Here is a 19583-nt window from a genome sequence, read left to right on the forward strand (position 1 = left end):
TAGATGGGTCTCCAGATGGGTCCCCTGGGGCTACTGGAACCCTCTGACCTAGAGGTGCTCAGAGGACAACCTGGGTACCCAGCCGGTCAATGTGATGAAACCCCAGCCACAATGAGGGTCCATGGAGGTGGCCTGCAGCGGTGACATAGGTCTCTCAGCTTAGATGGAAGAATGTTTATGAGGACAGAGAAGAAAGACAATGCACAGATGCCTTGCTGTCTGCCTGTCCCCGTGGTGTGAGACAAGTAACATGCAGATATGAGCAGTGCGGGTATCAAATGCGCACCTGGGCCTTCCTGCCACAGGACAACGGGCTCTAACCACTCCAGGAGCAGTGGGGACAGGGCCAGCACGAGTGAAGTGTCTGTGCTGTACCTTTCTGAGTGTTCTAGAAGGAGATTCATCCTCACTTCCAAGGGCAGGCGCTACCATGGACATTGGCTGATTAGAGGGTGGGCACCATCGGTAATTAACACTGAAATCCTGTGTGTGATCGCTGAGGGCAGCTTGGCATTGAAGAGCAAGCAGCTGAGGCCCAGAGGGGGACAACTCTTGCCTGAAGTTACACAGCAGTGTTTGGCCAGAAAAACAATTGCTTTCCTGGGTGACATGAAAGTGAGTGTTGTGTCCAGCTTTCCTTTGCTTTTTCATCCCTGTTTGTCAAGAACAATTTCAAGCTTTCCTGTTTGCAGATGATTGTGTGAAATTGAATGGTCTGAGTGAATTTCCAGCCAGCACTGCTCACGCTGTGTGTTGGTGCTCATTGCTCGCTTTTCCTGGCTGTGCCATCCTGGACTTGCTCCCCCAACTGGACATGACTTGACACCAGCCCCTGGCCCTGGGCCTAGCACTGGGGACACTGACGACACAAATCCTTACTCTCCAGAAACCCATGGCCTGATGCAGCTCTGCGACAAGGCTGAGGAGCTTGTTATCAAAGGCCAGGAGGCTGGGCACCATAGGAGGAGCTTGTCATAGCTCCTGGGTCTGTCTGGAAAGCTTCCTGGAGGAGGCAGTAGCCGAGGTTACCTGGCAGGAGGTCCATGCTGAATGTTAACAACTATTGTTACAGTAGGAGTAAGGGGTGGAGAAGCTAAACCGGCAACTTGGGAGGGAAGAACATCCCCTTGAGAGGGAAGAGCTGTTGGGAAAGGCAGGCGTTCTCTATGGCGGGGGCAGGGGAGGCCACGAAGGGGAGAGAGTGGGAGACGAGGCTGGAGAGAGAAGTGGGGCACCACCCTGCTGTGAAACACCACAATGTTCTAAGGGCAGGGACAGGACTGTGTGTGGGGAGCCGTGTGCAGCCCCACTGGAGGAGGTAGGCAGCGGTTAGGAGGCAGCTGCTCGGAAGAGGGGGGGTTGTGGCCCTGGGGAGAGAGGAGAGGCTGATTCCAGGGGCTTCAGAAAAAGCATGGCCAGGACTTTGTATCTCTAGAGTCCCTGCTGGCCTTGCACATAACCAGGATGGACAGATGGGCACGGGGTGCTCCATGCCAGCCCCAGGTTTGTGGCTGAGCCCCGATGTGACTAGGCCCAGAGCAATGGCCACCAGAGGGTCATATAAAAGACACCCTGTGCTGCAGGGTGGGGACTGATGGAGGATGACTGGCGGGAGGGGGCACCTGGTGCTGAAAACTTGACACAGGATTCCTGCTTCACAGCCGGGGTGTGTCCAAAACTGTTGGCTCTACAATGACGGATGCCACTTTCCGTGCCGCACGGAAGAGCCAGGTGAGCCTGGTGGAATGTGGCAGTGCCTTCCACACCCTGAGCCTGAGAAATGGTCCAGGCAATACCAACAATGCCTGCAAACAAGCTATGAAAACTACTCAGTGGCCCCTGGGGGCAAGTAGAAGTCGGACCTTCCCCAGAGGTACCATGGGTCCAGGGCCATTGCCCCTGCAGAGCTCAGAGCCCAGGTCTTCCCCGGCCCAACTGTCCTTGGGATTGTTCAACAAAGGCAAAAAGACGGGGGCCCACAGAGGGCCCACCCTGGAACACTGATATTCCTGTTCGACAGGTGTCCTGCCTGGTGGGACTAAGGCACCGCTACACCAAAGATATACCCGCATGCTCTCTCACGCTGCTGCTGCTAGAATAATCTGTTCACCCTTCCTGGAGGGCAATTGGTAGGTTATTTAAGAGCCTTTAAAAAGCAAATCCTCTGAATTTACAGTGAGTCTCCTAGGAATACCTAAAGGAACGACTGGAGATGTGCAAGAAGGCTGTCATTCACTGTGGCACATCTGTAAGTGGCCTGGACGACCAACAATGAGAATTAGGCTCAGAAGCTATGCATGGGACATCTGAACAACAGGCCACTCTGCAAACATTAAAAAGTGGGCTATAGAAACACATTTAAAGGTAAATTGTTCATTGACCATTAGTGAAAATGCTGATTATAAAATATATGACCACAGTGATCTTTAGGTAGGTATAATGAACAGGGGAGAAAGGCAGGTCAAATACACTTGCAAATACCAACTGTGGTTTGGGAGTCTATGTATTTGCTATTTTTTCATGGGTGCTTTTCTGTGTTTGCAAAATTGCATGTTTGCAATCAAGACGAAGAGAGTTTGTGTGTGTGTGTGTGTATGTGTATGTGTGTTTCAATGGCCCAGAAAGAAAAGAACAAGTTCAAATTAAGATCCATATGACTCGCTGCTTCCCCCAAAGTTTTTCTCTCCCAGCTTGGAAATTATTACAGAAAATGCTGGTTGTGTAAGGCCTGGCTTCGTACTTGTTTCCCCAGAACAGAGCTCCCCAGATGGGCTGTCCCCAACTATCTGAGCAGGGTTACCCATGAGGAGCTTTCTACACATGGAAGCCTTTCCCACCCAGGCATTCTTGGAACCAGAATCTAGGAGAGATATTCACCCCCTCTGCCAGAAAAGTCTTTTTTTGTGTATATATGTAACATAAAATATACCATTTACTATTTCAGTGACATTAAGCACATTCATTGTTGTGTAACCATCACCACCATCCATCTACAGAACTTTCCATCATCACAAACGGAAACTCTGTCCCCATTAAATAACTCCTAGTTCTCACCCCACCCCCAGCCCCAGGTAACCACTCTTCTACTTTTTCTCTGTGAATATGAATTTGACCAATCTAGATACCTCATATAATTCATATAATATGAATTATACAATACTTGTACTTTTGTGTCTGGCTTATTTCACTTAGCAGATATTTTCAAGAGTCATCCACGTTGTATGTAGCATGTGTCAGAATTTCATTCATTTTTAAGGCTGAATAATATTCCAGTGTATGTACAGACCAGATTTTGTTTATCCTTTTATCTGTTTATGGATATTGGGTTGTTTCCATCTTTTGTCTATTGTGAATAATGTTGCGATGAACATAAGTGTGTAACTATCTGCTAAAGTCCCTGCTTTCAATTCTCTTGGGTACCTAAGAGTGGAATTTCTGGATCACATGGTAATTCTATGTTTAATTTTTTCAAAAAGAACTGCCATACTGTTTCCCACAGCAGCTGGCACCATTTTACATTCCCACTAGCAACGCATGAGGGTTCTAATTTCACTTCCTCACCAGGCTTGTTATTTTCCCTTTCTTTCTTTCAATAAAAGCCATCTTAATAGGTGTGAAGTGGTATTTCATTGTAGTTTTGACTTGCATTCCCTAATGATTAGTGATGTTGAGCGTCTTTTCATGTGCTTATTGGCCATCTGCAGAAATGCATACTCAAGTCTTCGCTTACCTTTTTACCAGGTTTGTTGTTGAGTTGGGAGGAGTTTGTTATGTATTTTTGGAGTATATACAGTATTCTTGGGTCGTATCAATTGTTAAAACATTCATTTACTTTTAAATGTGGAAAACACATAGAGGAAGAAAAGAGGGGTACAAGAACCGTTAGTGATTATATTCTTTGACTTAACAATTCCATGTCATAGGGAACTTTTGGAAACATGCACAAAGATTTAGCTACAAGGATGTTCATCATAAAACAAGGAGAAAGCAAGGAAGGGATGGAAACTGTAAACAACAACGTCCAATCATAGCATATAGGTTAAAATAAAATATGGACTGCTCATCGTAGGGTTGTGTGATTACAAATGACATTGTAGATGAACACTCAATGACGTGGCCACATTTATAGTATCTATATTTGTCTCAAATATATGTGTAATCGTGTAGAAAGGAAAAACGCCAAAATGTTAGCCCTGATAATCTTGGAATCTCGTATTTAGTTTTTTCCAAATTTTCTGCAATAAACGTGTGTCTTTACACTCAGGAAAAAAAAATGTTATTTTAAAGGCACTCACAAGTGTATGTACTGCGTTATTACGATTATGAAAAAAATATTTATTAAAAAAATACTCCAGACCAGAGGCGAGAGCCCACGCCGAGCTCTGGCCGAGCTCCGGGCCGTTGTATGCGCTGAGATTCCCAGAGATTTCTCAGTTTGCGCTCTTAGGTTTTCTGGGCCCTCTACTGATTTCTTATCTGGCTTGGGCGGAGGGCAAAAAACGAAAATTGAAAGAATTTTAAGAATGAAAATCTGAATTAGATGAGCTTCAACTCAAATACCTAAAGCTCCACTAGCTGACGCCGGGCAGTAGGCAGGGAACTGGAACTGAACCACCAGCACCGCCGCGCCCGAGGCCCCGCCCACTACCCCGCCCGCTTGGCTGCGTTATTACGTCCGCACGGCCCACCGCCCCCGCCTCCAGACGCGCAAAGACCACGGCCGGCCCGGCTCCGCCCTCCCACTGCACCCTCGGCGGAGCTTCCGGGGCCGGCCGCGCCGAGGCCCCGCCCCGCGCCGCCACGCTGCATCCGCACCGCCCCTCGCGCGGCTCTAGCTTCCGGAGCGGGACGCAAAGGAGGGCGGACGGTGGGGCTGAGGCTGCTCTGGCGAGCGTCGCAGGCCTGGGCGCGGAAGGGCGAGGCTCCCGGAGGAGATCCCGCGGGCACTTCCTTCCGGCCTCCTCGTTCCTGTCCCCGCCCGCCCCAGGTGCGCGGGTTGCTGAGCCGCTCGGCCGGGGGCAGGGATCAAAGGGGCGGGCCCGGCGGGGCGCGCGGCAGATCTGCCCGGCCCGGGGAAAGCGGGCGGATCAAAGCATGCCGGCCCAGGCGGCCCTTCCGAGCCGCACCCGGATGCTAAACCCTTGGGCGGGATTTGGGCTCCTACGCAACGCTGTCAGCTGTCATCCTTTGTAGGCCAGGCGGCCTCACCTGCCCTAGCCAGGCTTGGTCCCAGGCCAGGGATTGCAGAGCCCGCTCCACCTGCCGGCTGTTACTAGGGCCTCAACAGTGAACCGATGCTGGAGTCACAGCATCGCTTCAAAGAAGCTTGAAGGTCATGGCAGCAGCTGTCATTTCTTGAAAACCGCGTGCCTTTGTGTCCTTTTAGTACTCACAGAGCTTGTATCTCGGGCACCCCCTTCCACAGAGGCAGTTTGCTCACGGCCTGGCAGAAGAGGTCTGCATTTGGACGGAGATCCCTGGTTCTGCCCCTCAGGCTTTTACACTCTGCTAACCTGGGTCCTTGGGTAATGGTTTCCTTTCAGTAGGCACAGCTGGCCGCCAGCTGTGTCATTTACCTTAGCTCACTGCTACCTCATCCCCAGCAGGAACATCCTCCTACCCAGGGCTCAGCCCCTCTCCCCAATCTGAAGGTGCCCACCACTTGGGAGCTCTGCCCCCGGAGCCTGGAGATCCCATGCCAAGTTAGCATCCACCTGCTACACGGGTCCCTTTGCTCAGGTGATGGGAAAAGAGCTTCTGTCCAGCATCTGAGGAGAGGGCGTGAAAAAGATTTCAGGTCGTCAGGGTGCCGTCCAGTTCAGCTGTGTCACAAGATCTGGAAGTGTGGGTGAGAGCACCGCAGGATATTCACATGCACGAACCGACCTAGTGGTGAAGAAACCAAACCCCCAGTCACACGGAGGCTGCCTACTTCTCATCTCCACCCACCCCTCCCTCGGAGATACAGGGGGCATTTTGGCTTTCCGTGTGGCTTGGTATACAAGGGCCATGTGATGCTCCACGGTGACAGAAAACAGGGCATGAGGCCCTAACCCAGGCCAGCTTGAGGCCCAGCACATATTGTCCAGCCTCTAAATGTACCTCAAAAAGGAAGCTGCACGTTTAATTTTTTTTTTGCTCCATATTAAAGAACAAAACATGGGAACTGGACAGGTCTCTCTGTAAACAGAAAACACATGTTTTCTGAGAGAATGGCCTCTTCCTTTCCTGATTTCTTCTCCATGGACAAAGGCCTCCTTAGACCTCCTGGCTCCAAGAGCAGGGAGGCCTCAGCCCAGGGCTGAGAGGAGGTGACTCTTTGCCCAATGAAGGAGACAACACATTCTTAAATGGGGGCAGGAACGGGGTGTTAATGGGTCCACCCAGCAGTGGGGTGGGCCTGGGATATAGTCCCAGGAAGGAAGCCCCCATGGACCTGAACAGGGTTTGGGTAGGGGGAGACACAGTCTGCACAGTTTATATCTTCCAAGCACTTGCAAATTATCCTGGATTCTACCTGAGCTACCTCCAGATGAACGTGTGTCCTTGGAACCTGCTAGCCACAAACAGGGGCAGAGACCTCTAACTCAGAAGGGAGGCTGGGTACCGATATCTGCAAAAAGCAAGCACATTGAGACTTGAGACTTAATACCCACTGCTGTGTGACCTCGGGCTAGTTTCTTAACCTCTCTGAGCCTTAGGTTTCTCATCCGTAAAGTGGGAATAGCAATATGTGGTTGTTGAGGTTTGAGCAAGGTAATGGGTATAGCCCTGTCAGACACAGAGAAGAGCTTAATAAGTGAATGAAATCAAGCTTTGTCTCGGTTTAAATGCTCAACTCCTCCCACACTCCTAGAGTGGCTCACAATCACTCTGCAAGAACCCCAAGGAGCCCCTCCACTTTGCCCGGCTTCTGCTGGGCACCCAGCAAGTACCAGGGCTCAGCCACACCCAGACCTGCTGACACCTCTTCGGAAGCAGTCATCTTGGGAATGGATCATTCCTTTGAAACCCCCCAGCAGCCTGATCTTTGTCCTCAAGGGGATATTTGATTTCGGGAAATAACCAGACATCCTTTGGGCCAAGTCTGCGGAGTAGATACATGGAAGCCAAGCCAGCGCCCCTGTCTGGGGCCAGAATGTGCCACCATTGTAAAATCAGGAGACCCTGTGGCTCCTGCTTCTGCAGGCAGTTTGGAAGGAACGTCTGGAGCCCTCGCTGGACTGGCTGCCGCTGACATCAGTGGGCGCAAGCGTGCCAGTGTGCGCGTGTGTGAAAACGGATATGGTTGCACACACCCAGCTTGGTCGATGAACCAAACCAAAGCCAGACTAATTAGCACAAGGTCGCCTTTCATATCAAGCCCACAATTTGACTTTCATGGAAATCTTTATGGGATGATTCTGAGTGTTTTTGATACAGGCAGATGTGTAAGAGTGAGGATGTAAGCTGTCCTGGAAGAATATGGGACTTAGAGATTGGATTTCCACCCAGCTCCGTCCCTGATTGGCTGCTTGGCCTCTTGCTGGTCACTGCATGGCTGTAGCTCTGTTTTTCCCTCTGAACAATGAGGATGATGACGCCTGTCCTTAATATGAAAAGCAAACGGGAAAAAAATGGATATGAACATGCCTCAAAGTCCTGACCTCATATCAAGAGCCTTGAAAACATGGACATCCTTTGATCTAACACTCTGCTGATGAGAATTTATTCTCGGGAAATTAGCATAGCCATACATAAAAGTCAGTATAAATATGTTCCCAGCAGCATTATTTATAATAGCAAAAGCCTTGCAGAGATTATATGTCTGACAATAGTAGCAAAAGTTATAACCCACCCACAGGGTAGGACTCTCCGCAGTTCTCTGGGGTTCTCCAGGCAGGAAATACACAGGCCATGCCCACGTGGTGGGTGTACCTCAACCTGTGCTGGGGACATTGCTTGCTAAAAAAAAAATAAATAAATTAGCATTCACCAAGCTCTATTCACAAGAGCGAAAGGAGCAACCCAATCGTCCACCCACAGCCAAACGGGGAAGCAAACCACTGGTGTACGACGGGCCCTCACAGTACGAAGGGTAAGTTGTCAGTAGACCCAGTAACACAGAAGAATGTCGGTTATGCTGAGCAAGAGTTAATACTCTGTGACCCCATTTGTATTAGATGCAGGTAAAACATCTACAGCGCTAGGATCCGGTTAGGTGGTTGCCTGGGGCCTGGGAAGTGGGGCCCACGTGCGTGGAGGGCCCAGGGGCTGTCTTGCGGTGGTATTTTCTCTCTTGCCTGTGGCGGTTACACAGCTGTGTGCATTGGTCAAAACTCATCAAACAGTACAAGTGAAAGGGATCTTACTGCGTGGAAACTATGCTTCCATAAGGTTGATTTTAAAAATTAATTGGCATTTAGATTTTATTTTCCAAATCCTGTAGAGATTAATATTTAATAACATAAAATGCTCACAACATATTAAACACAAAAATTCTGAAATACACACACACACACACACACACACACACACACACACACTACTTAATGGAAACTGTACCAGAAGGACTTTCAACAAAATGTACCCTGTGATTATCTCATGGGTAATTTTTGTTTTCTTTTTTGTGCTTTCCTGTATTTCCAAATTTTCTGTAAGAAACACTTTTTATAAACAAATTAAATAAAAACAAACATATCTCTTTTCTTTTTTTCCAGCTGTTTCAGGCCAGGGACATGGGGCTGGGCCCCAGACAGAGGGCAAGGACTCCCCGGGGACTGCCAGGAAGGTGGTGGTGATGATGGGGGCAGGGGAGGGGGTGTCTCCTTTCCCCAGCTCTGCGCCCCAATTCTGTGCTGGGTTATACAGGACTGTCATGGCCCTTGGGCGCCGCTGATGCGGGGCAGAGCCCTGACCCTCCCTTTTGGAATGCCGGGCCCCTGTGACTCCAAGTACTCCTCCCAAGGATGCCTGTCTCCTGTGCTGCCCTGGGTGAACAGTGGGCTGGGGGTTCTGTGCCACTTTCCCTGCCAGAGGAGGCCCTCAGCAGTGAGAGCTTCAGGGACCGGTGTGGAGGCAAGGGTGGTAGGCCCTGTGCCAGCGGCTGCCCGCTGAAGCGCGTCTCCTGCCCTCTGCACCCCATGAGGGGGGGCTGTTGTTTACCACCCCTCTCTCCAAATGTGGGGAAGCTGACAGGAGAAGTGACCTCCCCAGAGACCCTCTACCTGGCTTCTCACCACATTCAAGCTTCAGTCCCTGGGAGCTTGAGGACCCCAAACAGCTCATTCATTCAGTGTGGGTTGGGGGTCAGGGGCTATATTCTGTGCCTGTTGTCCGGTTTCTTGTGAGGTTGATAATCCTCCGCACATTCATGCACCTGTCCGCTGGGCTTAGTGGCAAACCTGAGCTCTACCTGCATTTGAGCTACTGGACCCCAGACTCCCCCATCTCCTGCCTCAGGCCAGCTGGCCTCACAAAGAGGCCGAGGAGACCTGACCTGCTCAGTATGGTTTCGTTCCCCTGCCTGACAGAGCAGATTCTACAACAGACTGTGCAGAGTAGAAATAGAGCCCAAAACTGCTTTAAAAAACCACAAGTCACAAATAGGAAAGATGAGGCGACAGCAGGTTAAGGACACTGTCATGTTGAGTTTTTGTCACTTGGCATGTTAGTGACTGTAAATGTCACAGTTTATGGTCCCTGTGAATGGAGGCCGCGGAGACTGGGCTTGTACCTGTGCGTGAAGCTGCAGCGAAGTGTGGTCAGCCTGGGATTAGTTCACAGCATGTGGGGGTGATTAGTCCTGCTCAGACTCCCACAGGGCCTCACCAGAGTTTCCAGTTAAAAATAAGTCGATGAAGTAAAAGGAAAAAAGTTTTAAAAAGGTAATGTATTTGTATGTATATTTATATAACTGACTGACTGAGGTTTTGAAAGAAAGGAACTGGATGGACATTTTCTTTCTTTCTTTTCTGTGTCCTCTCAACTTCCCATAACTGTGTGTATTACTTGTCTAATGAGAACAGAGAACATACACTCATATTAAAAGTAGTTAAGCTGCACCTGAGCCTTCACATCAAATGATAACTGTGATAATCAAGGGGGCTTTTTGCTGGGTACCTGGGATGTGCTGGATCTGCGAGCCTCACCCACCACCCTGGCTCCTCACAGCACCCTGCAGGGGGGATCCAAGGACCTGAGACCCTCACAGTGTCCCCAGGGCAGAGCTGGGGCTGATCCTGGATGACCGACTCTCACAACCATACTGTTTCCATAATAGCTTCCTGCCTCTTAAAGATGAACATCTGTCCTAAATACAATGATCTTCAATGAAAATATTTTTATCTTATTTGCATAGAATCAGGAATTATTTCTATAAGGAGAATTTCATAAGGGAAATATAAAAGTCAGGTTTTTTGTTTTGTTTTTACTTTATGACACTGTTACAACTCGAGGCAAAAATACATAATTTTGGGGGCCCAGGACAAAATGGAAATGTGGGGCCCTTGTTCAAAAATTATTTGGAATTTCAAGATGAGGACAGCAGTGCAATAAACACAGGGTGACACAGAGGCCATACATCTAGGAAGCCAGCCCAGGCAAGGTCTTGATGGGTTTTGATGGAACTAGGGTGACATCCCCTTTGGGGACACACTGAGCACCAGTGGCCACATGAAAGTATATAGGTTCAGGCTTTAGGAAGATGTACAGCTCGTGACACATTTTCCAGTCCTAAAAATGCAGTGGTTGCAGCTCAGGAATGGAGTCCCTCAGGGAGAAGACCATGGGAGAGAGCAGGCTTCACTTCCCTGAAAGAGCCAGGCCTCTCTGCATAGGGAGCCTTCATGGAAAGCGAGGGATGGCTGCTGCGAGTTTTGGTGAAATGTCACAGTCTGGCACCGAGCTTTGATGGAACTCCAGTTGCTTTGCTGGAGTGCCCATGGCTGACCCTCAGTCCTGGAGAGAAATAAGAGAAGCTGATGTCCATGCTTGCTCCTGTGAAAAAACAATAAGAAAGTTCCTTCCACCACTCTGGCAAAGGATCTTGGGCATCAGTGGCAGGTGGATATTCTCCCCAGATGAGGCCAAATGTGGTCAGTAGGGACCAATTGGCAGCCTAGGTATGTAAGCTGACCAGTATCTGCAGCTCTGTAAACTGCCCCAGCTAGCCCCAGGCACAATCTGACCACCTCCACCACCTCTATGTCCTCAGCCCAGTGTCAAGTTCAGGCAGTGTCCAGGTGGAGGAGGGTGCGATCCTCCTCCTCCATGAACCACATGTGGATGTCCAGCACTGACTCCAGAAAAGAGCACATTTGAGAAGTCATTTGGAGAGTATTGCAGGAAGGGCTCCAGCACTCTGAAGCACCACCCACTTTTGGGGACAAGGGATAACATATTCCCCCAACCCTGATCATTTTTTTTGAAAAATACAAACAATACCCTCTCCCTGTTGTACACAGGGCGCTGGATTAGCCAGCTGGCCTGAGTGTGTTCTCCGTGAGCACATCTTGCAGAAAAGGGTGAACAGGGCAGTGCAGGAGCGTCCCAAGGCAGATGGGCAGCTGGGTACCCGGTGCCCCTGAGTCTCCCGTTCCAGCTCACAGGGCCCTTACAGGGACTGGGCTTGGCAGCGCCACAGGTTCCCAGGCCCAGGGCCACTTGGGTGCCTCCCCCTACCCAGACGTGACCCCAGGACTCTGGCCTGGAGGGGTTCGAAGCCGGGCAGAACATGGCAGGCAGCAGTTGGGGAGCTCCTGAGAAGAGGAGGCCCGATTTTCCAGGACCGGGGCAAGGTCAGCAAATTCTCCTGTTTTGCACATGGCACATGACCTGAAAGGCAAGAAAAGGGTCCTACGTTCCCTGCAGATGTGCCCTGGGAGCAGGTGGGCCCAGGCCAGCACCCACTGTGGAGCCCAGGTCCTCTCCTGACATCAGAGACCCCAGCTGTCCCTCCACTCCAGGACAGGGACACCATGTAACTGCTTGTGGTGGCTGACCAAGCCGCTGTGCTGAGGGAACGAGACAGGAGGGAGGCTTGGCCGGCTGTTGCCCCATCTGCAGTGCAGTCCGTGTGCCGGCACCTTTCAGTGAGTGTCTTGGGCCCACATCTCTCCCTAACAAAAACATGCGCCCAAGATGCTGTGGAGGGGGTTACAACCCACGCAAGAGCCTCAGGGATGGGTAAAGGGACCCCGTGCTGGTTTGGGTGGAATGGAGGTCCCGGGATCTCCCGGTGGCCCGCCCCGGCCCCACTGCGATTTCTTCCCTCCCAGCCCCGGGCCCGCTTTCCCTCTTTGTTGCCAAGCTCAGACGTCGCTGCTGAAACCCTGCCCAGCGCCGCGAAGCCCGGAAACTTCCAGCTCCGGGATTCTGCGGAAAGTTGGGGTCGCGAGGCCAGGGTGACAGCAGCGCCTCCAGGGCCGGCGCGACGCAGACCTCGGACAGCCCGTGGGCCGGACATGAACTTGACCGCGGCTGCCTCCCGCCAGCTCCGCAGGGATCCCGGGATGAGCTGGTAAGGGCGCCGCCGCGGCCGCGCCGGGGATGCGGGCCCGGGCCGGGGGTCAGCGGCCGGGCCCGGGAGGGGGCGCCCCGGGCCGGCGATCGCGCCACGGCCGCCACCGGAGCGCTCGGCCCTGCGCCCGCCCGGTCGGTCTCCGGCCTCGGCCTCCGCCCGAACAAAGGCTGGGGAAGTTCGCGGGGAATCTTTCTCGACATCTTCCCTCCCCCGGGCGCCCGGGCCTGGGCGGCGGCCATAAGAGCTCTTAAAGGGGAAGCTCCCCGCGGCTTCCTGCGCTCCTCCGCTTTCTCGCGCGCCGCCCACCCCCTTGGGCTGGAGGAGGAGAGAAGGGGCACCGGTTCCAGAGCGGCTCTCAGGTGTTAGCCCTCCGAGGCCGGGGCCTGCCCGTGGGCTGCACACTCAGGACAGGGCCTGCCGGCGAGAGGGATCCTCCAGCGGTTCAAGGAGAGGCAGCCCCCGCCTGCACAGCTACCCTCTCACTGCTGCACCGGGAGTGGGTCCTGGGGGCTCCCGGTGGACATTGCTCTTGATCCATCCCACCTGCCAGAGTTACTTCCCTGAGCCCATCCTGGGGGGACCCTCCTGAGCAGGATCCCTGGCCACTACCACCCTCTCTGCTCTGCCTGGGGCAGCCGTGCCAGGGCAGCCAGGGTGCCAGGCTGCCATGGTGGGCACAGGGGACACAACATGGCAGCTGTGGGCAGGGCCTGGCAGGAGAGGGAGCTGGGTCCCTGTGGGGACTCATCCCTGGGGAGCAGGGATGGGGACACTGATGCCTCCAAACCCCCCCACCCCCACTCCTGCCTCTGTCACAAGCCCAGGCCTTGCTCCCCCTCCAGCAGTTTCTCTGCACACACCTCCCTCCCTTTACCTGAGACAGGCCTCTGCCCCTGTGAGAGGCCTGGTCTGGTCCCTGGGGTGGTGGGGGGTGACACCCACAGAGTAGGGAAGCCACCCCACCACGGTCGTGGCAGAGCCTCCAAAGCTCTCAAGCTCAGCCCTGAGCTGCAGCAGCCAGGTCCCCAAACTTTGAGAGGTCATCACCAACATCACCTCCATCCCCGGGGCTCTCAGACCCCAAAGTCCTCGGTGAGAGGCTGCAGGGGCAGTGGGTGGAACCCCTGCACAGGAGTGAGAAGGCCTGGGCCAGCTGGGGACTGGGCAGGTTACCACCCTCTGTACCTGGATGGTCCAGCAGGGGCCTCAAAGGGCAGCTTATAGGGCTCAGACAGGCCAGTGGGGCCCAGAGGAGAGTTTTCAGGGACTGGGAACAGAGAGCCCAGGCCTGCTCTAAGGGATTCCTGCCAGTTGCTGCTAAGAGGGTAAAGGCCTAGGGTTCCAGAGCTCCTGACTCTCTAGGAGAAGGAAATCTGAATTTGTGAATGGATGTCCAAAGTTTAAGAATAACACAGGACAGAGGAAATGCATAACTGGGTTGAACCCAGCCCTGGCCCCGTGGGTTGAAACCCCTTGTACACCACAAGCTGGTTAGTATTAAAGGAGGAAGGTTTCATAGGGACCCAGCCCCAGCCCCAGGTCTGACAAGGAAGCCCCACAGATCTGGGGACCAGGGAGAGAGGGGAGTGTCTGCCCCATTTGCCCTGCGTCGGGGAGAGGGCTTGGCCTCCACATGCCAAGTGCTCCAGAAAACTGAAGCTGGCTTGCCTATTTCAGGCCAGATATGTTTAACTAAGCTGATTTGAAGTTAAAATCTCCCTATAAATGAAATACGTGAACTGCCCTGCCCCCAAATCCCCTAGGGTGCATCTGTACCCACTCAGGCCATGCCCGGGGTGCTGTGTGCAATGAAGGAGTGACGGTACAGAAAGTGAACCTGAACTTGGACTTTCTTCATGTGCCAGGAGGTAAAGCAGCCTCCAGTTACAAAAGCCTGGGCATATCACTGCACTGAAGGGCCTGCACTCAAATCCCAGCACTGCCTCTATTAGCTGGTGGCCTGGGCCTCAATTTCCTCATTCATAAAATGGGCTTAATAACAGTGCTGACTCAGTCAAATTGTGGCGAGAATGGTGGTATCCATGTGTAAACTTGGCGTGACTCTAGCACACAGTAGGTGCTCAATAAACATTAGCTGCTGCAGTCTTACTACAGCCAGGTTTTACTACAGTAATATAGTATAATATAATATAGTTTTACTGTAGCCAGGAGCCAGGATGGTGGCTCCTGGCTCCTCTCACACATCACCTGCTTCTGGGCAGCTTAGGAATTTTTCTTTCGAATTTCCCATCTGCTCTCAATTGCTTGTCTCTCCCATTTTCTGTGTTTCTTTTCTTATCTTAAAAGAAACTGTCACACGCCCTGCCTTGTGCTGAGCACTGGGGATCCAGAGATGAATTGAACATGACCCTACCTTGAGAAGCTGCTGGATGCCCCCGTGCAATTACAACACCCGGACAAGCTTCTCTGGGCTAACTTCCCATCCAGAAAAAGTGTTTCCTACACAGTGCACTGCTGGTGGCCATGCAGTCTTTGTTGAATGCCCTCGAGACAGGCAGCTCACCACCTCCCTTGGGGTGTTTCTGCAGAAGCTGTAGGAGGAAGCCTCCTGGGTACCCCTGGGTCTTTACTGGTAGGACCAGATGTAGGACAGGTTCACAGCAGTGGCTCTGGGTCTAACACACATAGTTGTACCAGGGAAAACACACACCTGGTAAATAGGTCCTAAAAACTCAGTGAGGTGCTGATTTCGGTCTTCAGAAAAAGCACCACAAGTGAAGAATGCATGTTTTTAAAAACAGAGCCTTATTTCTCACTTTTGCTGACAGCTCATGAAGCAAGGAGAAGAGAAGGGGTTGCTGAATGGGAAATAAAACAAACCTAGTGCAAAAAGCTGGCTGCTGTACTCAGGAACCTAGAAGGCAAGGTCGCTGCATCCCGAGGCCTGGGGCTCCTTGCTGGGACTGGCTACACAATTTGCAGGGCTCAGTGTAACATAAAAATGTGGGGCCCTTGTTGAAAAATGATTAAAGCTTTCAAGGCGATGACAGCAGAGCACCACCCCATGTAAGGGCCCTTCTGAGTGCAGAGCCTTCCTGAGCACGGGGCCCCATGTGGCAGACAGATCACAGATCCATTCAGCTGGCCATGCTTCTTGCACGTGCTGAGGCCCCGGAGGCCCCTAGGCAGCACTGGGGTTGGAGCATGACTCCCCTTCTGCGTCGATCCTTTTCTCCATCAGTGATGTTACATGCTAATCTTAGAATGTTTTGAATCCTCACAAAACAAGAAAAAACATTTCTATCACCTGTGAAACCACACTCAGAAATAGCCAGTGGGAACACTTCACCCAGCTTCTATCAAAACATAATTTGAAACAAAATTAGCATCTTAGCTTCTTATTATATGTACCATTTTATCTTCTGCTTGTTCCACTAAATACTGTATCACAACTGTTCCCTAAGTCAGAAGATACTAGCAGTGGATTGCTAAGGACTGCTTAATTGGCCACTGGATGCGTCTCCTTAACTGACCCCATATTATTGGACATGGGTTATTTTCAGTTGTTTCCAGTTCTCCCTGCAATAAATACTTTGAAGAAAGTCTGTGTGCACACCTCTGCTTATTTCCTAAGGGAGTGAAGGCTGCCTGGGTGACCTTTAGGTTCCAAAAGCCTCTTGAGATTGCCTCTGAAGTCTAACCTTGGCCAGAGGCTCAGCCCCCAGCCCGCCTTGCGGTGATAGTACCGAAGGCATAGGCTGCCTGGCATCTTATTTTTTATTGTTAGAGAAAACCCCACACTCCCCACAGCTGACTTGATGGGGTGGTACTGAGTACTTAGTACACGCACAACACCGGCTGACAATGTTCACAGGCCCCCCCTGTGAGGCGTTGTCATCAGTCTCCTTTACAGGTGAGAGCCCTGAACCCTCTGAGCAGAACCCTCTGGCCCAGGAACCGCCTGCCTGTCCTCTTGTGAGAAGGACGCATTCATGACAGTGAAGCAGAAGACAGCCTCTTGTCCCACCAAACTATGGACAGGATCTGGGGATCTGAGCTGCCTTGACCGCTGAGCCTGTTAGGCTGGGGATGAGAAAAGAAAATGCCTAGCAAGGTGCCAGCTCGTGGGCAATGCTCAATAAGTGGTGAAAAAGGAGGAAAAACAGGCGGGTGTGGGAGGAGGAAGAGCAGCAGCCAGGAGGTGGGGTTAGAGCCCCTTTGGGAGAGGAGGGCTCTGCGGGGCATCTGGCCGCCCTACCTGAGGCTCCTGAGGCCTGCCGACCCCGGGCAGGTCTGCCCACTGCAGAGGAGCAGCGTGCGCAGGTGAACGCTCTGGCTGGATCCCCACAGGGTCCTTCAGAGGCACTGCGTGCACCCATGCTGGTGGGGTCAGAGGGCGTGTCTTAGTTTCCTCCTGCTGCCCTAACAATGTTCCCTGACTCAGTGGCTCAGATGGTGCAAGTTTTTTATTGCACAGTCGTGGAAGGTGGAACTCTGAAATGTCTTCCTGGGCTAAAATCAAGGTATGGGCAGGGCTGGTTCCTTCCTGGGGCTCCAGGGGAGAATCCATTTCTTGGCTTTTTACAGCTTCTAGAGGTGCCCGAAATCCTTGGCTCCTGGCCCCTTCTTCCCTCTTTAAAGAGAGTCCATGCTCTTTCTCTGACCATAGCTGGAAAAGGGTCTCCAATTTTAAGGATTCACGTGATTAGATTGGACCACCTAGATAATCCAGGATGGTGTGCCTGCCCCAGGCCCTAAATTTCATCTGCCTGCAAAGTGGGTTTGGACTCTTCTGGATTTGTTCCTGGGCTGAGGAACTTCTTGCTAAAGGCCCCACTGGCCCCACCCTTTGCCCACCTCCAGGGCAGAGATTCTGGGAGCTTAGGCAGGTTATGTGCCCAACCAGGAGCTACTCCTCCTTGCCTCAACCCCAAGGGCAGGCACTGTGGGCACTAACATCCTTATTTTGCAAGTGGGAAAACTGAGGCCCAGAAAGGCCAGGTGACTTGCTCAAGGCCACACAGCTGGCAAAGGGCATGGCTGGCCCTTAGCGATGGCCAGACTCTAAATTCAGGGCTGCATGGGGCCCACGAGCTGCCTCCAGGAATATGGCCTTCGCCAGCTCTCACCCAGCCTTTGATTCCTTCAGAACAGTGGCAGGCCCCATTCCCAGGACAGGGGCAGAAGGGCCGTGCAGCAGCCCCTGGCCGGGAGCTTGTGTGACTGTGGAGACATCTCGGAGCCTCACCAGTGCAGGGCCCCATTGCAGCTTCCATATTATGGGGTTCAAGTTGTGGATGGCAAAGGATGAGTCTGTCCTAGCAGGAATGGCAGAAGACCTTCCTGGGCCAGCCCCCCACTGAGGGGCTTTGGGTGTCTCGTTGCCCAGCACGGTCACAGCACGTTGCCCTCCCGGTGCAGTGCTGAGCCCCTCTGAATAAGGACATCACGAAGAGGACGCCCTGGGGCCAGCCTCCAAAACGGGCGGCATCGGTACAGAAGGCGGGTGCGGGTGTGCACCCCAAGACCAGACTCCTTTGCAGAGGGCAGCCGGCCTTCCCACCCAGCTGCCTGCCGTCGCCACCCCCACCGCCTGGCATGGGAGGAGTTAAGCTGCTGTGGGCACCTTGGACGCTGACCTGCCCTGCATGTCCGGCGCCCTACCCCCACCACTTTTCTTCCTTTTTTGCCATTTTTCCTTCTTGGTTAATCCTACACTGCTGCCCCAGTTAAATACGGACGTGCCCAGGCCCAGCGATGCAGTTATTCCTGGGGCCCTGGGCTGCGGGGAGCATGGTGGCATCGCCTCCTTTCTGGTGTGTGAAATTATGTGCACAAAAGGCATCTCCTTATCTGAGTGTGTGAACTAAATAAATAAATAAGGGCTTTTGTTTGTTTGCCGGCTCCGCACATGACTGTTTTGACTCAAGCACCCGTGTTGTCTGTGCCTTTGTGGGACTCAGGAGAGGGAGGCGGGGGAGGCCGTGCAGGTCGGTGGCGTGGGGGTGGCCGCTGGGCATCTGGGCCTCTCCCCCCTGGCACCACCCGCACCCGCATCCCTCCCCACACACACCCTGCCGGAAAGTTCCCTGCCCGGGCTGGGCTCCCAGGCAGCCTGGCACTGTGCCAGGCTCTCCGCCGAGCGCGGGCAGCAGGGTGGGGCGAGCGGCGGAGGCGCCGAGGACGTGGCCGGGCGCCCTGGGCGCGAGCAGGACCCGAGGCCGGAGGCCTGGCCCGGAAGGTGAGGGTACCCCGGGTGTGCGCAGGGTGGGCACCGGGTGGGTGCCCGGCCGAAGCAGGCTCGGAGTGGGAGGAGGCGGACACAAAGCGGGGCAGTGCCAGGCCCCACCGGCCTCCCTCCTGCAGCGGCCCGGCTCCGCGGGGAGGCCGAGCATGCAGGAGGCCCGGGCAGGCGGCAGACTCCGAGCCGGGCCTCCAGGGAGGCCCAGCAAGGCGGGGCCGGGGCTGTCAAGGAGAAAAACATCCGAAGGCCTGCAAATTGCTGCTCTCAGCTTTTTTTTTTTTTTTCTCCTCCTGCTTGGGAGGAAAAAAAAATAGTGCTTCCTCTGGAGGCGGATGCAAAAAGGATGCAGAATTTTAACCATCTCCTGTACCAGGTCCTTTCTCAGCAGGGGCTGGGCCCAGGCCTGGCCCGCGGCATCAGGGGGCAAGTGAGGGAATGGCCACAGCGCCAGATGCCTCTTCCTGGGAGATGCCAGAAAGCCAGGCTTCCTGGGCCTCCCAGTCCAGAGCTGGGCCCACCGAGGGGGTGTGAGGACTAGAGGGCGTAGGTACCCCTGGGCCTGTGCAGAGCTGGCATGTGGTGGGCCGCCAGGCGTCCTGACAGTCACCTCATGTCACTGTCCCCTGTGCTTCTCTGGCTTGTCTCTTGGTATTGGACGTGGTGCCCAGGCACCCTGGTGGGGACCCCAGCGCTGGGGCAGCGGTCTTGGTTTTCCTGACTTGGGGCCTTTAGCCACACAGAGACTGTGGGCCTTTCTCATGACTGTTTTTTTGTATTTTAAAAATAATATGGAAACTTTTCTGGTGTCTGGTGAGGACTTCAACACCATACGTTCAGGGCAGGACTTAAGAAATGAATTCTAGAACGAGGGAGGTG

The 19583-nt window shown here is 53.1% G+C and overlaps 1 protein-coding gene and 2 long non-coding RNA genes across 4 annotated transcripts in view; 2 read left to right on the forward strand and 1 right to left on the reverse strand.

Moving 5' to 3' along the window:
• Window positions 1–4699: 4699 nt before the first annotated feature.
• Window positions 4700–8675, forward strand: LOC118970282 (uncharacterized). The gene is made up of 2 exons (XR_005058149.2): window positions 4700–4987; window positions 5604–8675. It is a non-coding gene; the product is annotated as an uncharacterized lncRNA (long non-coding RNA).
• Window positions 8676–10388: 1713 nt separating this feature from the next.
• On the reverse strand, window positions 10389–12556 carry LOC118970280 (uncharacterized). The gene is made up of 2 exons (XR_005058146.2): window positions 12421–12556; window positions 10389–11814 (listed from the first exon to the last, which is right to left on the reverse strand). It is a non-coding gene; the product is annotated as an uncharacterized lncRNA (long non-coding RNA).
• LOC118970279 (uncharacterized) overlaps window positions 11935–19583 on the forward strand; it is a 61899-nt gene continuing 54250 nt past the window's right edge. The window contains exons 1-3 of one of the 2 annotated variants that reach the window (XR_012121647.1): window positions 11935–12071; window positions 12258–12499; window positions 16377–18704. The gene's annotated coding sequence lies outside the window, so the exon portion shown is untranslated. The remainder of the gene's footprint in view (window positions 12072–12257; window positions 12500–16376; window positions 18705–19583) is intronic. The other variant, XR_012121649.1, reaches the window with a different exon arrangement.

This window comes from Manis javanica, chromosome 10 (assembly GCF_040802235.1).
Source record: "Manis javanica isolate MJ-LG chromosome 10, MJ_LKY, whole genome shotgun sequence".
NCBI lineage: Eukaryota > Metazoa > Chordata > Mammalia > Pholidota > Manidae > Manis > Manis javanica.